The 12,052-nt window shown below is 39.5% G+C and overlaps 1 long non-coding RNA gene across 1 annotated transcript in view; it reads left to right on the forward strand.

Annotated features, from left to right (window-relative positions):
* Positions 1-11,387, forward strand: part of LOC132539922 (uncharacterized) — a 276,120-nt gene extending 264,733 nt beyond the window's left edge. The window contains exon 6 of the long non-coding RNA XR_009551215.1: positions 11,337-11,387. This is a non-coding gene — a long non-coding RNA (uncharacterized LOC132539922). The remainder of the gene's footprint in view (positions 1-11,336) is intronic.
* Positions 11,388-12,052: the final 665 nt, after the last annotated feature.

Consider the following 12,052-nt stretch of genomic DNA (forward strand, 5'->3'; position numbering starts at 1 on the left):
AAGTTTGGAGACAGTTAAATGATGTTTTCAAATTGGACTTTACTTCATCAGCCAGATTAAGACTGACTTGATAAGCTCTCCTTACAGCCCTATGAATTACTGCTGAAGACTCCCACTGCCTCCCAGATCTTTGGCACATAAGGCAGAAGTTGAAGCCACTCAGTAAATCTTCTACCACTGAGCCACCTCCTTGGCACTTGGATCTTTTTAAATTTCAAAGGCGACCATATGACAACCTGCACTGCCCCAATTATACTACTGGCTCACTTTCCAATTAGACTATAAGTTCCATGAGGACGGTGTTTTTGTCTGATATATTTAATGTTTTAGCCCTACACTTTGCACAGTGACTAATATAAGGTACATTTCAAATACTTACTAAATAAAACTTTTAAAGATAATGCATTTGTTTCAATCAATAAAATGCCTTCCCAGAAGCAACACCGAGAAATTCTAGAAATACATAGAACTTAATCTAATCTCTGCTCAGTAATGTGGTAGAAAATATGTGCCATCTTCCCCATACATCATCTGTTTTGGGCCATAATTTGTGACTAGTGACCAAAATACATCAAAGAACCATCTTTCAGGGTAATAAAAAATTTATCCGGGGGGTGGGGTGGGGGCGGTAGAGCAGTGGGTTAAGCACACGTGGCACAAAGCTCAAGGACCAGTGTAAGGATCCAGGTTCTAGCCCCTGGCTCCCCACCTGCAGGGGAGTTGCTTCACAGGCAGTGAAGCAGGTCTGCAGGTGTGTCTATCTTTCTCTCCCCTTCTCTGTCTTCCCCTCCTCCCTCCATTTCTCTCTGTCCTATCCAACAACAATATCAATGACATCAATGACAACAATGACATCAATAACAATGATAATAATAACCAAAACAATGGTAAAAACAACCAAGGTAACAAAAGGGGGAAAGTGGCCTCCAGGAGCAGTGGATTCGTGGTGCAGGCACCAAGCCCCAGCAATAACCCTGGAGGCAAAATAAATAAATAAATAAATAAATATTTTATCCCAAAGGAAGCTTCAAATAAAGCTCTTTTGTGGTTATAGGCTTTTTTTTTCTTTTTCCACTAGAGCTATTACTGGATCTCTATGCTCCCAGAGCTCTATGTTTTCCTTAGGTAAAGAGTAAAAGAAAGAGAAGCAGTGATACAACAGCACTGTTCCACTACTCATGAAGCTACCCCTATGCTGGTGATACCTGAGGGATCAAACCTGGAACTTTGAATATGATAAAGTTTGTTTAGAGCTACTGGGTGAATCCTCTCCTAATCCCCTTTATAGACATTTTAAATCTTTATATAAACTGCCTAGCTAGTAAAGAAATATCTCTCTAACATAAGATGGGATGAATCATTTTGGAAATAGCTTTGCTGAAGACTGTTCTGGCTGCATGCTAGGTAAACCCTGGTCTCAATCCCAACCACATCACAAGTATAAGACAAGTATGAGATTCAGCTACTTACCAAGGAGTAATTCACATAACAAATATTATTCTTTAAGAAGATCTGACATGGTTTGCCACCACAAAGAAGAAAGACCACCAAATTGTTTATACTCCTTAAAACTAATTTACAACTTAGTAACTTAGTACTTAGTAACTTAGTACTTAGTAACTTAGTACTTAGTAACTTAGTACTTAGTAACTGTTGTAACTTCATTAGTGGTACACAGTTTTAATAATTTGGCTATGTTTTTATTGTAACCAAACTTAATTGTGACTTTTTAAATTGTAATTATAGTTTAGGGCATTGATGAAAGGTTTCATGAACTTATAAAAATAAGCTGAAATCCAGGGTTCAAGGGACTCCAATGCTGAATTCACAATAGAAGTCAAATCTTGGACAAGTCACTCTCATCCAGAAAAACATACAGATAAGCAAAAACCAACCAAACAAACAAAAAATATGAGCAGCCATTCCATGTATCTTCTGAAAAGCTACAGACATATCCAGAAAGTAATACTTATCTGCACAGCATAAATACACACTAATATTCAATCACCCAGATGGACTAAGAAATAACTAGTCTTATCAAGTTGCTTCTCAAAAATAATCTATTTCTATTATAGAGCAGACCCAGGCAAGAACAGCTCTTCAAAGTATTTATTAAAAAGTGATCAGAACAATCCTCTTTCATGCATACAGGGCTATTAGTGCAATCCTCAGTTAGATATCTTGAAAAATGAAGAATTCCAGTAACCACAGACCTTTAGTCTTGTACCCAGACATTTAAATTTCAATTTAAAAACAATCTCAATGAATTTTTGTAGAAATGCCTAAGAATTCGATGCCAAAAAAATCAAATTATAACAACAATTACCACTGACTGAGTAGTTGTTTGGTGTCAGACTCTGTACTCAGTTCTTTACATGCATAGCCACCCTAATGTGGAAATCTTAGAAGTCATGAAAGATGACAGGCATCTAAAAGAAATTTGATTACAATATGTAAGTACAGCGCTTTCTAGATCTGAAAAATAGTGAGCACGTGGGAGATATTATTAAGTAGTAAGCTTTATAGACATAATGATAAAAATGTAAATGTAGAGGCTAAATCAATTTTTCCATTTGTATCAAAACTGTATTCTTTGTAGGTTGCAAGCACAAAAGCAATGGAGGAGCTTTTGGAAATTGGCAGGGTGGGCTCACCAACTTCATCCTGTGACTTACCTCTAGCAGAGGATTCTCTGCAGCACTGGCCAAGTTCCTATACTGTTTCTGGCCACTAGGTAAATCTTTAGTGAGAGAAATGTTACACTAAGTGTTGCTGCTGCTGTTGTTGTGGAGAAAATAGATATTAAGAAAATAAAATAACAAAAGACAAAAATACAATATAAATCACAAATGATTTGTGATTATTCTAGAAGGAAATTGCATACAAATTTAGAATCATGTTAAGTGAGATAAGCCAGAAAGAGAAGAATGAATATGAGATGATGACACTCATGGACAAAACTTAAGAAACAAGAACAGAAAAGGGGAAATACAAAGTAAAACTTCAACTAGCTGAGTGTACTGCACCAAGGCGAAGGACCTCCTATTTTATATAACAGTAATGGTAATTAAAGAGTTAATGACTAAAGAACTTTCCAGAGTATCCAGAAAGGCTACTTAACAAATAAACATTAAGTATTACTGTTTTAGTAAATAAATAAACTAAACTGTCAATTTCAACATGTTATCTAATGGATAGTCTTTACACCTGAGGTGGTTTGTAAAACAAGTTTTCATGTTAGTTTATTACTGCTTGAAGTTGACTTTTCCTCCCACCACCTAGGCAAAATTTACTTATTTGTGTATTCTTTTTTAAACTTATTATTTATAAAAAGGAAACACTGACAAAACCACAGGATAAGAGGGGTACAACTCCACACAGTTCCCACCTCCAGAACTCCGTGTCACATCCCCTACCTTGACAGCTTTCCTATTCTTTTTATATGTTTGTTTGTTTATTCCCTTTTGTTGCCCTTCTTGTTTTTTATTGTTGTAGTTATTATTGTTGTTGTTGTTGATGCTGTCGTTGTTGGACAGGACAGAGAGAAATCGAGAGAGGAGGGGAAAACAGAGAGGGGGAGAGAAAGCCACCTGCAAACTTGCTTCACCACTTGTGAAGAGACTCTCCCGTAAGTAGGGAGCCGCGGGATGGAATCAGGATCCTTGTACTTTGCACCACCTGTACTTAACCCACTGCACTACCGCCCCACTCCCAAGCTTTCCTATTCTTTGTCTCTCTCGGAGTACGGACCCAAGGTCATTGTGGGATGCAGAAGGTGGAAGTTCTGGCTTCTGTAATTGCTTCCCCAATGAACATGGGCATTGACAGGTCCATCCATACTCCCAGCCTGCCTCTCTCTTTCCCTAGTGGGCAGGGCTCTGGGGAAGCAGTGCTCCAGGACACATTGGTGGGGTTGTCTGTCCAGGGAAAGTCTGTTTGGCATCATGGCAGCATCTGGAACCTGGTGGCTGAAAAGAGAGTTAACATATAAAGCCAAACAAATTATTGGCTAATCATGAACCTAAAGGCTGGAATAGTGCAGATAAAGAGTTGGGGGGTCTCTGTTTTATAGATAGCTATAAACAGGCCTATTTTAGTTGTATTCCATAGGGCCCATGACTATACTAGGTTTTGGTTTTGGTTTTTTGGATTTTGTTTTTTTCTGAGCCTGACATCTGCATATACAGGTGGACCCAAGTTATTGTCTGGGGAGATGATGTCATGGCTAGAAGAAGGTCTAGAAAGCTGGATTGATTTTCAGGGGTTCCCGGAAGATGGCGGACTGAGAAGCCGCTAGCGGCGTGAGCTCTGATCACATCTTCTGGAAACGGTAGGATTTTCTGCCTTTAGCAGGCCAGTCAATAAGGGGCCCTATCGATGACACCAAGGAGGTGACTATAACTTAATTTGGGTTAAGAATTAGAGTAAAGGTGGCACGAACTAGCGGGCGGCTGCTAGAGACTTCCCAGGCTGCGCCGGGCAAGGCGGGTGCGCCGGGCATTGTCCTCGGCCCGGGAAGGCAGCTCCTCCACCAGTTGCAGAGTGCTGCTGGGCGGCCGGCAGAGGACCCGGAGCTTGGGGGCTTTCTCTTGGGAGTCTCCAGGGACCACCGCGACCCTGAAGGCAGATCCAAAGACTTCTTGAGTATAACTCTCATTGGATCAAAGGACTTGGAGCTAGTTTTCATTTTCGAGAAATCCTTTAAAAAAGTCTGGAGGGGGCGGTTTCCCGAAAGATGGCGGACTGAGAAGCTGCTAGTCGCTGAGCTCCGAACACATCTCCTGGAAACAATAGGATTTTCTGCCTTTAGCAGGCCAGCCAATAAGGGGTCCTTAGACACCAAGGAGGTAACTATAACTTAATTTGGGTTAAGAATTAGAGTAGGGAAAAAAAGGGGAAAAAATTCTTTTTTCTTCCTTTTAATTTTCAAGCATACCTCCTTCCTGCCCCCCTCCCATAAGCAGTCCCTGGGGACCAGCTCCTAGCAGGATACCCCACACCACCAAACAGGGTGCTTTTTTGAATTCACTGATACACATTTGGGAATTTCTTTTCACTGCTCTTTAATTACAACTCTTTTACTTATCTTCTCCCTTTTCTCTCTCTTGTCTCTCTTTTTTTTTTAATCTTGTCATACACTTCTTCCTTCTTCTTTGCCTTTATGAATTTGTGAATTATTTTGGGGAAGAAATCTGACTCAGAGTGGACTCTCTATGTGTGTATCTCTGCTCTAGTTCCCTTTCCCCTCTTGTTACCCCTAGAATATACAGTGGATAGTAGATTTGCATAACTGTCTATCCTTGCTATCCTGTCTTTCTTTTCTCTTTCTTCACTGGGATTTGGTTACTATTATTTCACGGACTGGAGAAATTGTTTGGCTAACTGGTAACGATTAAACTACTTCAATACTTACTTCAGTTGCTACTGTAATTCCTGAGGTTGGTGAGTGCAATTGTCATAAAGGTATTTAGTACAGTGTTACTTGTACTCAAGACACAACAACTGAGGAACAACAGAGCATAAAAAAAAGAAACACATAAATAAAAAAAAATGGATAGATCAAAAACAAATAAAACTGCTACTGCATGAATGAAGACAAGAGCCCAAAAGAAAGTACAAATCAGCCAGAAGTAACCATAGATAAGAAAAGTATGCAAGCAATAATAAACTTATTAATCACAGAAATGAAAACAACATTGGAGGAAAGGAATGGCAGTATTAGGGAAACAACAGTTGAGACCCCCAAGGAAAATACTGATTATCTTGAGGCAATCAGAGAACTGAAAGCTGAAATAGCTGTAATGAAGAGAGAAGCTGAGGCAAGGGAAAGCAGACTAACAGAAGCAGAAAACATAATTAGTCAGACAGAGGATGAGTTAGAGAAAACAAAGAAAGAGGTGAAAGAGCTTAAAAAGAGATTGAGAGACACTGAAAACAACAACAGAGACATAAGGGATAATCTCAAAAGAAGTAACATTTGTATAATTGGCCTGCCAGAGGAAGAAAGAGAGGAAGGGGAAGCAAACATTCTAGAGGAAATAATAGAAGAAAACTTCCCAGACCTGAATAACAGAAAGGATATCAAGATTCAAAAGGCCCAGAGAGTACCAAATAGAATCAACCCAGACCTGAAGACACCAAGACACATCATAGTCACAATGAGAAGAAGTAAGGATAAAGAAAGGATCCTAAAGGCTGCAAGAGAGAAACAAAAAGTCACATACAAGGGAAAACACATAAGATTATCTGCAGACTTCTCCACTCAAACTCTAAAAGCCAGAAGGGAGTGGCAAGATATCTATCAAGCCCTGAAAGAAAAAGGGTTTCAACCAGGGATAATATATCCTGCTAGACTTTCATTCAAACTAGATGGAGGGATCAAAACCTTCTTAGATAAACAACAGTTAAAGGAGGCAACCATCACCAAGCTGGCCCTGAAAGAGGTACTAAAAGACCTCTTATAAACAAGAACATCACAATAATACTTGCAATATATCAGAGCAAACAATTTTTTTCTTACAACAATGGCACTACAATACAGTAAATCCATAATATCAATAAATGTCAATGGCTTAAACTCACCCATCAAAAGGCACAGGGTCGGGGGATGGATCAGAAAACATAACCCAACCATATGCTGCTTGCAAGAATCCCATCTGTCACAACAAGATAAACACAGACTTAAAGTGAAAGGATGGAAAACCATCATACAGGCTAACGGACCACAAAAAAGGGCAGGAACAGCCATTCTCATCTCAGACACGATAGATTTTAAATTAAATAAAGTAATAAAAGATAGGCAATGACATTACATAATGATTAGAGGATCAATCAGCCAAGAAGACTTAACAATTATTAACATCTATGCACCCAATGAGGGACCATCTAAATACATTAAGCATCTACTGAAAGAATTTCAAAAATACATCAATAGTAATACAATAATAGTGGGAGACATCAATACCCTACTCTCACACTTAGACAGATCAACAAAGCAGAGAACCAATAAAGATACAAGAGAATTGAATGAAGAGATTGACAGACTAGACCTCTTGGACATTTTCAGACTCCTCCACCCCAAAAAACTGGAATACACCTTCTTTTCAAATCCACATAACACATACTCAAGGATACACCACATGTTAGGCCACAAAGACAGCATCAATAAATTCAAGAGCATTTAAATCATCCCAAGAATCTTCTCAAACCACAGTGGAGTAAAACTAACATTTAACAACAAACAGAAAATTATTAAAAGACACAGAATTTGGAAACTAAACAACATACTCCTTAAGAACCACTGGGTCAGAGACTCACTCAAGCAGGAAATTCAAATGTTCCTGGAAACTAATGAAAATGAAGACACAACCTATCAAAATATTTGGGACACAGCTAAAGCAGTACTGAGAGGGAAACTTATAGCCATACAATCACATATTAAACACCAAGAAGAAGCTCAAATGAACGACCTTACTGCACACCTCAAAGACTTAGACGAAGAGGAACAAAGGAACCCTAAAGCAACCAGAAGGACAGAAATCACTAAAGTTAGAGCAGAAATAAACAACATCGAAAATAAAAGAACCATACAAAAGATCAATGAAGCCAAATGTTGGTTCTTTGAAAGATTAAACAAAATTGACAAACCCCTAGCCAGACTCACCAAACAAAAAAGAGAGAAGACTCAAATTAATAGAATTGTAAACGATGGAGGAGATATCACAACTGACACCACAGAAATCCAGAGAATCCTGCAAAACTTCTATAAAGAACTATATGCCTCCAAGCTAGAGAATCTGGAAGAAATGGAACAATTCCTAGAAACCTATGCACTGCCAAAACTGAACCAAGAACTACAAAATCTAAATGCACCAATCACAGACAAAGAAATTGAAACCGTTATTAAGAATCTCCCCAACAACAAAAGTCCTGGACCAGATGGCTTCACAAGCGAATTCTACAAAAATTTCAGGAAACAGTTAATACCCATACTTCTTAAGCTATTCCATAAGATTGAAGAAACAGGAATACTCCCTTCCACCTTTTATGAAGCCAACATCACCCTGATACCAAAAGCTGATAGGGACAGAACAAAAAAGGAAAACTACAGACCAATATCTTTGATGAACATAGATGCCAAAATATTAAACAAGATCTTGGCCAACTGGATACAGCAACACATCAAAAAGATTGTTCATCATGACCAAGTGGGATTCGTCCCAGGAATGCAAGGCTGGTTCAACATCCATAAGTCAATCAATGTCATTCACCACATCAATAAAAGCAAAGCCAAAAACCACATGATTATCTCAATAGATGCAGAGAAAGCCTTTGACAAGATCCAACACCCATTCATGCTCAAAACTCTACAAAAAATGGGAATAGATGGGAAATTCCTCAAGATAGTGGAGTCTATATATAGCAAACCTACAGCCAACATCATACTCAATGGACAGAAGCTGAAAGCATTCCCCCTCAGATCGGGGACTAGACAGGGCTGTCCACTGTCACCGTTACTCTTCAACATAGTATTGGAAGTTCTTGCCATAGCAATCAGGCAAGAGAAAGAAATCAAAGGAAAACAGATTGAAAGGGAAGAAGTCAAGCTCTCACTATTTGCAGATGATATGATAGTATACATAGAAAGACCTAAAGAATCCAGCAGAAAATTACTGGAAGTTATCAGGTAATATAGCAAGGTATCAGGCTACAAAATCAATGTACAAAAATCAGTGGCATTTCTTTATGCAAACACTAAATCTGAAGAAGAAGACATCGAGAAATCACTCCCATTTACTGTTTCAGCAAAATCAATCAAATACCTAGGAATAAAGTTGACCAAAGAAGTGAAAGACTTGTATGCTGAAAACTATAAGTCGCTACTCAAGGAAATAGAAACTGATACCAAGAAATGGAAAGATATCCCATGATCATGGATTGGAAGAATAAACATCATCAAAATGAATATTCTCCCCAGAGCCATATACAAATTTAATGCAATACCCATCAAAGTTCCACCAAGCTTCTTTAAGAGAATAGAACAAACATTACAATCATTGATCTGGAACCTGAAAACACCTAGAATTGCCAAAACCATCTTGAAGAAAAGAAACAGAAATGGAGGCATCACACTCCCAGACCTTAAACTATATTATAAAGCTATCATCATCAAAACAGCTTGGTACTGAAAAAAAAATAGGCACACAGACCAGTGGAACAGAATTGAAAGCCCAGAAGTAAATCCCAACACCTATGTGCATCTAATCTTTGATAAGGGGGCCCAAAGGATTAAATGGAAAAAGGAGGCTCTCTTCAATAAATGGTGCTGGGAAAACTGGGTTGAAACATGCAGAAGAATGAAATTGAACCACTTTATCTCACCAGAAACAAAAATCAACTCCAAATCGATCAAAGACCTAGATGTCAGACCAGAAACAATCAAATACTTAGAGGAAAACATTGGTAAAACACTTTCCCACCTACACCTCAAGGACATCTTTGCTGAATCAAACCCAATTGCAAGGAAGACTAAAGCAGAAACAAACCAATGGGACTACATCAAATTGAAAAGCTTCTGCACATCCAAAGAAACTATTAAACAAACAGAGAGACCCCTCACAGAATGGGAGAAGATCTTCACATGCCAGACATCAGACAAGAAACTAATCACCAAAATATATAAAGAGCTCAGAAAACTTAGCACCAAAAAAGCAAATGACCCCATCCAAAAATGGGCAGAGGATATGAACAAAGCATTCACCTCAGAGGAGATCCAAAAGGCTAACAAACATATGAAAAACTGCTCTAGGTCACTGATTGTCAGAGAAATGCAAATTAAGACAACACTAAGATACCACCTCACTCCTGTAAGAATGGCATACATCAAAAAGGACAGCAGCAACAAATGCTAAAGAGGATGTGGAGACAGAGGAACCCTTTTACATTGCTGGTGGGAATGTAAATTGGTACAGCCTCTGTGGAGAGCAGTCTGGAAAACTCTCAGAAGGCTAGACATGGACCTTCCATATGATCCAGTAATTCCTCTCCTGGGGTTATACCCCAAGGACTCCATAACACCCAACCAAAAAGAGGTGTGTACTCCTATGTTCATAGCAGCACAATACATAATAGCTAAAACCTGGAAGCAACCCAGGTGCCCAACAACAGATGAGTGGCTGAGAAAGCTGTGGTATATATACACAATGGAATACTATGCAGCTACGAAAAACAATGAACCCACCTTCTCTGACCCATCTTGGACAGCGCTAGAAGGAATTTTGTTAAGTGAACTAAGTCAGAAAGATAAAGATGAGTATGGGATGATCCCACTCATCAACAGAAGTTGAGTAAGAAGATCTGAAAGGGAAACTAAAAGCAGGACCTGATCAAATTGTAAGTAGGGCACCAAAGTAAAAACCCTGTGGTGAGGGGTAGACATGCAGCTTCCTGGGCCAGTGGGGGGTGGGAGTGGGCGGGAGGGATGGGTCACAGTCCTTTGGTGGTGGGAATGGTGTATATGTACACTCCTAGAAAAATGTAGACATATAAATCAGTAGTTAATTAATATGAGAGGGGGAAAATCAGTTGTATGTCTCAAAGTTTCTCAAAACACAAACTGAATCTTTTAAATATATAGGCTGTGTATTTGATATGCGGACTCTCTCAAAAGCCTAGACCAAGTAGATTAGAAGCATCCAATAGCACAGCTATATACAAGATACTGGATACTGTACAGCAAACCATAACAGAAGGACTTTTCAAATTTAACCCAATTACCAAATAATGTGATGATAACATTAACTATCCATTGATAGTTTTTGAACCCTAAGACAGCAGGAACCTCACATCTTCACTATAGAGCCCCTACTTCCCCCAGTCCTGGAACCCTTGGACAGGGCCCACTTTCCCGTATGCGTCTCCCAATCCAAACCAAATAATATTGCATCCGCCGATCACAACCTAACCAACGCAACGATTGCCACCTCAACATGCTTCACCTCAGACTGTGTCCAGAGACTTCACATGTGGAATGACAACCCTTAGGCTTCATTACTCGAGTGAGACCTTTCCTTTTATAGTACACTCTAATTTCATCTCCGGTAGTTCACTTTCTAACAAAGTCCCATAACCTAGATATACACCAGTTTCTGCGAGAGAGAGCTTATGTGCACACGTATCCATAAACTACTGCAAAATATATACCAGAAAGCAGAAGTACATTAGAGTTTGCAGTGAGTACCTCCCTAACACTTCCTCTCCACTATTCCAAGCTTGGGATCCATGATTGCTCAACAAATTGTTTGGCTTCGTATGTTAACTCTCTTTTCAATCACCAGGTTCCAGATGCCACCAGGATGCTGGCCAGGCTTCCCTGGATTGAAGACCCCACCAATATGTCCTGGAGCTCTGCTTCCCCAGAGACACACCTTACTAGGGAAAGAGAGAGGCAGACTGGGAGTATGGACCGACCAGTCAACGCCCATGTTCAGCGGGGAAGCAATTACAGAAGCCAGACCTTCTACCTTCTGCAACCCTCAATGACCCTGGGTCCATGCTCCCAGAGGCCTAGAGAATGGGAAAGCTATCATGGGAGGGGGTGGGTTATGGAGATTGGGTGGTGGGAATTGTGTGGAGTTGTACCCCTCCTACCTTATGTTTTTGTTCATTAATCCTTTCTTAAATAAAAAATTAAAAAAAAAAAAAAAAGAAAGCTGGATCAGGGAAGAGAGTAGCTCCCAAATATGGGAAAGGTATATAAATATTGCTGACTGTAAACCCCATAGATTTGATCTGGGACCCCCAGAGCAAAATTTATTTTCCTCACTACTGCCTCCCTATTCTCATCCCTTCTAGAATGAAGCTGGATCTGTCACAAGAAAAAGGTGTCAACTCTGCTTGCTGCCTTCAATCCTTGGTCAGCAGGGCCACTTTCACAGGCTCTACCAAGTTGCTGAATCTAGTTAGTCATGTGAGAGTGAGATAGCATAGCATGTTGGTTATGCCAAAAAGACTTTCATATCTGAAACACCATAGGTCCCAGATTCAGTCATGA

The sequence above is a fragment of the Erinaceus europaeus genome, chromosome 8 (genome assembly GCF_950295315.1).
Source record: "Erinaceus europaeus chromosome 8, mEriEur2.1, whole genome shotgun sequence".
In the NCBI taxonomy this organism is placed as follows: domain Eukaryota; kingdom Metazoa; phylum Chordata; class Mammalia; order Eulipotyphla; family Erinaceidae; genus Erinaceus; species Erinaceus europaeus.